This window comes from Ochotona curzoniae, unplaced genomic scaffold (assembly GCF_017591425.1).
Source record: "Ochotona curzoniae isolate NIBS_2020 unplaced genomic scaffold, NIBS_Ocur_1.0 contig_2723, whole genome shotgun sequence".
Lineage (NCBI taxonomy): Eukaryota > Metazoa > Chordata > Mammalia > Lagomorpha > Ochotonidae > Ochotona > Ochotona curzoniae.
In genome coordinates this window covers 4,299,147-4,306,971 of record NW_024465573.1, presented here as the reverse complement: position 1 = coordinate 4,306,971, position 7,825 = coordinate 4,299,147, and the positions used below count along the sequence as shown (strand labels likewise).

At 41.5% G+C, this 7,825-nt stretch overlaps 1 pseudogene; it reads right to left on the bottom strand.

The window, feature by feature from the left end:
* Window positions 1-1,533: 1,533 nt before the first annotated feature.
* Window positions 1,534-6,269, bottom strand: LOC121153956 (annotated as a pseudogene).
* Window positions 6,270-7,825: the final 1,556 nt, after the last annotated feature.

Here is a 7,825-nt window from a genome sequence, read left to right as displayed (position 1 = left end):
TGCCCATGAGAGAATCAAGATGGCAGAATAGAGTAATTACGAACACGTTTAATTGGATAGAGAAATATTAGCCAGTGTGAAGAAAAGAGGGTACATTCCAGGAAATAGGAGAGGACAGACAGCAGCAGAGGGGTACATGGAGACTGACAGACACAGGAAAGCAATGAACACAACAGTGTGGTGTTGCAGTGACTGATATCCCAACCGCATTCAGCAAATGGCCATGTAAATTGCAACAGCAGCCAGAACTACATCAGCAACCAGGTGAGAACACAGAAGTTTACTGGGAACACAGAAGATGAACCCAAAGAATTTCCTGTCCTGATCGTCTGTTCAATTTGACCAGGAGCAGAGACAGAGAGGCAGATCCCAGAAGGGCAGTGTGGGAACAGGATGGATTTCACAGCCCAGACTTCCCCCAGCCTCATTGGCAGCTTCCTCCTTTTCCAGTTTCGTTGTCACTTTCATTTGATCATCTCCAGGGCTACAGCTCTCACCAGAGCTATAGCCCTTAACGTTTAATGGATTAGAATGATCAAGTCTAATGGTTTCCCCACAGTATCCTTTGGGTATCCCATATCCAATCTGCTCACAAATAACCTATTCTACCTCTCTGGATCTATCTCTTAAATGGCAACTTCCACTTTCTCCTGTTTCTATCTCAGCAGGAGGAACCAACTTGTACCAATTTTTCCTTTAAAAACTTAGTTCACATAATTCCTTTTTCCACTCTACCATTCTCATTTAAGTCTCCCCGGAGTCTTTGCCCTTCCATATTGTCCTTCACATAAAATTCCTTTTTCTAAATAGCATTGCTTCATGTTCAACACTTCCAGTGTCCCATGTGTTGACATAACGCAATTCCCCCATACCATGGCTCAGGGCTCTGTCACCAACCTCCATCCCATCCCCAATCAGGTCATAATGACGCTGTATTCCTGGACTGGTCTAGTTTGTCACAACCCCTCTGTAAAGTCAGGTTTAAGGCAATGCAAGCTGTGGGGAGTCTTGTGGAAACCAGAGCACAAAGGTCCAATTCCATTGTCTTTTTTTTAGTTTTTAGATTTTTATATATTTTTATTGGAAACAGGCAGAGAGACAAAGATCTTCCACCCTCTGGTTTACTTCCCAGGTGGCCGCAGCAGCTGGAACTAAGCCAATCTGAAGCCATGAGTTTCTTGTAGGTCTCTCACATGGGTGCAGGGTCCCAAAGTTTTGGTTCATCCTCCACTGCCCTCCTAGGCCACAAACAGGGAGTCGAATAGGAAGTGGATTAGCTGGGACATGAATTAGCTCCCATATGCAACGCATGCAAGGTGAGGATTTAGCCACTAGGTTACTGTGCTGGGCCCTGCCATTTTTAAAAAACACTTTATTTCATCCTTTTAAACACAGTGGCAAAATGTTATCTAATATTTGCTAAATGGGGCAGACATCTTGGCCTTGTGGTTAAAACACTGGTTGAAATGCTCACATTCCATGTTGCAGTGTTTGGATTCAAGTTCTGGCTCCAGTTTCAATTTCAATTTCTAGCTAATGCAGATCGTAGAAAACTGCAGTGATGGCTCGAGCAACTGGGTCCATGTCACTCACACAGGAGGCTCGGCTGGAGTTCCTAGCTCCAACCTCTGTGGACTGAGGCAGCAAAAAAAAAAAAAAAAAATTAAGTGTTTAAGTTCAGACTTTGTGGCAGCCCCGCTTCCCATCCAGCTCCCTGCTTGTGGCCTGGGAAAGCAGTCTAGGATGGGTCAAAACCTTGGGACCCTGCACCTGTGTGGGAGACCCAGAAGAAGCTCCTGCCTCCTGGCTTTAGATTGTGCAGCTCCAGCTATTGTGACCACTTGGGGAGTGATTCAGTAGACTGAAGATCTTCCTCTCTGTTTCTCCTCCTCTATGTGTATCTGACTTTTCAGTAAAAATAAGTAAATCTTTTTAAAAAGTTCAAAGATATCTCAAGGAATTCCCTTCTATGTAAAAGGGCATATGTTAAATCTCCCATGTTCCCCAAATGTTTGCATATTTAGCAAATTAGCTATGCTTGCTAGGCCATTGCCCTTTAGATCCTTTGGATGCCGCATATCTAGTGTTGTGGTCATGCAGGAAAATAAGCCCCAACTTCCCATCTTCCCGTTGCTTACTGCTGCCTGTGGCCTCCTTTCTTAGGGACATGCACTATGGCTTACAATGCAAATGAAGTCCATGAAAGTCCCATCCCTGGGTCTCTAACACTGGGACTGAGGAAGAGTTGGCTTCCTGATAGGAGAAAGTCACAGAGGTCAGGTGCCAGAACTGCTTGTGGTATGTGGCAAAGCCAGTGTGGGACAGGACACAGGAAGGTGGTCAGGTACTAGGATCAGGAGGAAGTTCAGGACACAAAATGCCATGCAAGAGTTAGCATGGTGTTCATGAAGAAGAGAGGGGAGTTACAAGTTTAGCACAGACGTTGAGCACAACAGCAGATAAGACGGGGTAAGAACACATGTTAGGCACAGGTGTCTTAGGGGGAGAAATTCTATCAGTGATATTTAGGATACTTAAGTGTAGAAGCAAATGTGGTAATAGGAGCTCACGACCAGTCTTAGTCTGTTTTACCTTGCTATAACCAATTGCCACAAAGTGGAGGGCTTACGAAGAACAAAGATTTACTCAGCTCGTAGTTCTGAAAGTCAGCATGTCCAAGAGCACAGTGCAAGAGCCTTCTGGCTGCACTGTAACGCACAAGGCATTGCCTGGAGAGACAGAGCAGGTGTGCGAGTTCAGGTCTCTCTTCTTTATTTATGAAACCACTGAGACCTGGTGGATGTGCCACCCTTATGACCTCACCTAATACTAATTACCTCCCAAAGACCCCACCTGAACATATCATCAAAATATGAATGTGAGGAGTAAGTGTTCAGCCAGGAGCTTTTGATGAACACATTTAAACCACAGTACCATCTAAAAGGCATGCTATAAGAAAGCAATGAGTCAATTATTAAATACTGAATATGTTTACTTCCAAAGTCTCATGAGTTCATCACTTACTGTCTGCTGCCATAATCAACAGCCCTCATTTTAAGCACTGATTGTGTTGTTGTTTTTTACCTATTTATGCTTACACGTCCATCTACCTCCCCCTAGTGGGCAATCACCTTCTTGAAAACCATTCCTCTGAGGATCTTGATCATGTCAAGTATGGTACAGAGCGAAAGCAAATATAGCACAGTGCTAACATATAAACTTCAGAGTCAACCAAATTTGTAAATCCCAATTACATCCAATTTTTAACAACTGAAAGATCTCAGCCAAGAATTTTCAGGTCTTGACCTCTTTATGTTAGTCTTAACTCTTTTTTTTTTCACATTTTATTATTATTGCTATCATTTTACGATACAGTTCCATATTCCCCTATCCCTCCCCAATTCCCTCCCCCCCAGTTCCTTTATATCATTACTAACATATAGTTCTTCATAGTCAGTCATATGTTCATCATTGCGGGCATGGACAATGGCAGAGAGTCCAGAATCCTATTGTCAAAATATAATATAAACAGTTTCACTGTAAGTCCATCTTTGTCTGGAAACAGAGATGCCGACCACACTGCATCCTCACATCTGGTTGTTAGTCTCCATTACATAACTACTGTACATTCCCTTAAATGAAAAGTCATGATACAGAATCAACAATAGAAAGAAAAATAGAAATTTACAATGCCATGAAGTTAAATGACATGTTACTAGATATGACAGTCTCCATTACACAACTACTTTACCTTCCCTTAAATGAAGAGCCACAAAACAAAATCAACTTCCGGAAGAAAAAAGAAATTAACAACACCAAGAAGTTAAACAACATGCTATTAAATGTCCAACGTGTAGCTGAAGAAGTGAAAATCAAGAACCTCTTCATCAGGCTGCTGCAAAGATTCAATTACAATACACAATCACAGCAGAAATGCCCAGAATATAAGATTAAATGCATGTTAACTACTAGCTTCTGGCTAGTTCAGTATCTGGTATCTAGTAGCAAACAAATGGTAATTATTATATTTGCTATTTCTTGAACAAACTTTTAGCACACACAGTTTGTCAGATAACTGCATATGTCTCTACTTTGTACACAATTTGTCTCACTCTCCACAGAAAGAATGCTTCTTTGCTTTTCATCTGGTGCTCTCAAGCTCTGAAGCCCTGATTTTTTTTAACAGTAGAAGTGCATCAGTGATTTAAGTTGAAAGCAGTATACCGGTACATAGCTCTTGTACAAATATTAGGAATGTACAAATATCTTCTTATTCAAAAACACAAAATATGTTCTCTGTAGGCATGGGTATGACAGTAGTAAATCACTATCTATTGTCAACTGAAACCAGTACCTGATGTTTACAGGGACTTTCTTCAGCCTGTCTTTTCTTCATCTTCTTCCACTGACTTCTCTGAAGTTCTTGAAGAGGAACATCACCTTGAGCTTGCTGTTTCAGTTCATTAACAAGGGTAAAGCACTATTCTAGGAATTAGAACATCTCACCTCCCCATGTTCCCTCCCATTTTGCCCATCACTTCTGTTGTAGCTAACAGAGATGTGACGCCAGCGACACCCAATAAAGCAGTTCTCACCAACTTTGTCGGATCAGTGATTCCTTTGTCTAACATATTCACAAGCCAATTTCTGAGGAACTCTGCAAATTTTCTCAACAATCAAGTATCCTTCAACACCCCCATTTTTAGTGATAGTCATTGCCAGGATTTGGAGTGTTGTTTTAATAGCATCTATGCCCATTTTTAAATCTTCATTAGATTGAGTGAATGTGTCCAAGGCTGGAATGCCCCGAAGCAGGGCACCCACCTCCCAGAACAATGCCTTCTTCAAGATTAGCTCTGGTAGCACTTGGAGCATCTAACTCTTTCTTTTCATTTACCTCAACATCACTTGTCTCAGCATCCTTCAGCACAACTCCATCTGAAAGCTTTGCAGGGTGTTCACTCAGATTTCCCTTTTCACAGTCATTAGTTGTGCCGTCTAGCTGCTCAATGATTTCTTGAACATGTTTTACAATTTGAACCTTGTTACCTTTTCTTTCCAGAAGCACAGCATCATCTTTTGTCTCAATGACTTTTCCAACTTTTCCTAAGATATGAGGTTGAATGTCTTCAAGATGCAGGGCCAATGCCTCTTCTCCAAATGCAACAGCCATGTCTTTAAGTGGTTTTTATCAGGTCATCAAAACCTGAAGCTGTCACTGCTACAACCTGATGACCAACTTTTAGCCTATTCAAAATGAGCATACTCAGAGCTTCTCCATCAACATCTCCACCAATTATGACCAAAGACCAGTACCATAGCTTTGGAAAGTACCATCCCCAGATTCTTCATTTGTGTTATTGGTAACATCTTGAACAAGTTTAGGTCCAATATTTTTATATTTATCCTTGAAATATTGGCAACAGACACAATTTCTTTTGTTACTTTGGGACTCTCCCAAATATGTTCAATAATCACCATTCTCTCCTTAGTGAGCACTGGCAATTTCAAGAACAGGTATAAAGGGTTGCTCACTAGAAATTTTTTCACTCAGCAGAACATAAACATTTTAAAATCCACATTTCTGACCTTTGGATATATTAACAAAATATGAACAAATATAGCCTCAATCAAACCTCATGCCTTCAATAATTTCCAATTCATTATTCAGTATTCTTCCATCCTTTCCTGTGATGACACTTTTTCTTCCAACCTTCTTTATTGCATCTGAAATGATATTGCCAATTTTTTTGTCTCCATTTGTGGAAATCATGGCAACCTGAGCAATTACTCAGCAGTTGTCAGATTTTGACTGCTTCTTAAGTTCAGCAATAACAGCATCAACAGCTAACATCACACCTCTCCTGGATTAGCATCCTTGCTAATCTTCTCAAAGCCTTCCTTGGCAATAGAGCAGGCCAGTACCATAGCTTTGGTGGTACCATCCCCAGATTCTTCATTTGTGTTATTGGCAACATCTTGAACAAGTTTAGCTCCAATATTTTTATATTTATCCTTGAAATATTGGCAACAGTCACAATATCTTTTGTTACCTTGGGACTCTCCCAAGTATGTTCAATAATCACAATTATCTCCTTAGGCCCCATTGTAACAGCTACAGCATTGCTTAAAACATCTACACTTTAAAGCATTAAGGCTCGGGCATCTGCATCCATTTTTACATCTTTGCCATAAGCCACATTGAGATGAGGCACCAGTGCCCTGAATACGGGTTTGCTATGGAGAAGAACAGAGAATAACTGAAGCATTTCTGTTCGGTGACAGCACAGAGTGCACACAGTGAGGCAGACCATTGGTGGGCAAGTCAGTCTGTGTTTATTATTGACTTTGCCTTTTTGAGTGATATCACCAATAAAAACAAGAGGCCTGTGGATGAGTCTACCCCTGGCAGGTAAATTCAGCCTTGGAATAACACCAAGAAAAAAATTTCAGGATCATTCGCTGCACATAAAATAATCAGCAAGATTCAGCAGTTATTTTTGGAAACACTTCTATCAACACAGCATTTACTTTAAATGTACCCAGCCAGAAGTGGGTGTTGTGGCTCGACCAGTTATGCCATTGTATAGGATGTCTGTATCCCATATTGGACAGCCTAGTTTGAGTCATGGGTACATTGTACTTAGAATCTGGCTTCCTGCTAATGAATGTGGGAAGGCAACAGAAGATAGCCTCTAGTATTTGAATGCCTATCACTTATGCCTACCCAAATTGAGTTTCTGACACCCTCTATCTTCAACTTGGAATTAAAACACAGTAATTAGGAGACAGAGTTTAGGATTATGGACAAGTAAACCGACTGACAATACAACTACCTCCATCAGAGTAGAATGAGCCTTCTGACTCCCAGCCTACTGACTCTCAACAGCTCTCCTTTCTATCTCTACTCTTGTCACCTTTCCTGGGTAGTTTCAGATGCATGTAGAAGATCTATCCAAAACTCCATGGCCAGGCTTCTGAACTTCACCCCATCTCAGTTACCACTCTCACAGCCATATCCCAGTCCTTATCATCTGAAGAATAGAACCGAATCTGACATCTGGACTTTGAACAACACTCCATTTGACAGTCATCCCTAAGCCTGCCAACTCATTTACTCACACCACAGACTTTCTCTGTTGACATCACCGATTTATTTCCATCCAGCACCTGGCTTGTCCTTGCTTCTGTCATCTTCTGACTCATATTCTGTGATTTGTTATGTAACCATTCTCTTGACACCATGTTGAAACCTTTTGCCCAGAGTCTGGCACAGTGGCCTAGTGGCTGAAGTCCTCGACTTGCATGTGACAGGATCCCATATTTGTGCCAGTTCCTGCCATAGCTGTTCCAATTCCCCTCCAGCTCCCTGCTTGTGGCCTGGGAAAGCAGTCTAGGATGATCCAAGCCTTGGGACCCTGCACCTGTGTAGGAGACCTGAAAGAAGCTCCTGGCTCCTGGCTTCAGCTCAGCTTAGCTCTCACAGTTGGAGCCACTTGGGGAATGAATCAGTGGATGGAGGATCTTTCTCTTTGTCTTTCACTCTGTAGATCTGACTTTCCAATAAAAATAAATACATGAATCTAAAACTTTTTGTTTTGCTGCTCAGCTCTTCTTGTGGAGTCCTTTGGAAAATGAACACCTTAGTTAGAATAGCCTGTGTGCTTTATGCCTTAGTTCCTAAAGCTGAACATGGGTCAACAAAATCTTTCCTAACGGATTCTCTTTCAACGAATGACTGACAAATCTCAAATGAGAGTCATCTCAGTTGAACAGTCCTAATACACTTTCCAGGGAGCTCGCTCTCTCTGAAAGGTCTTTTTTA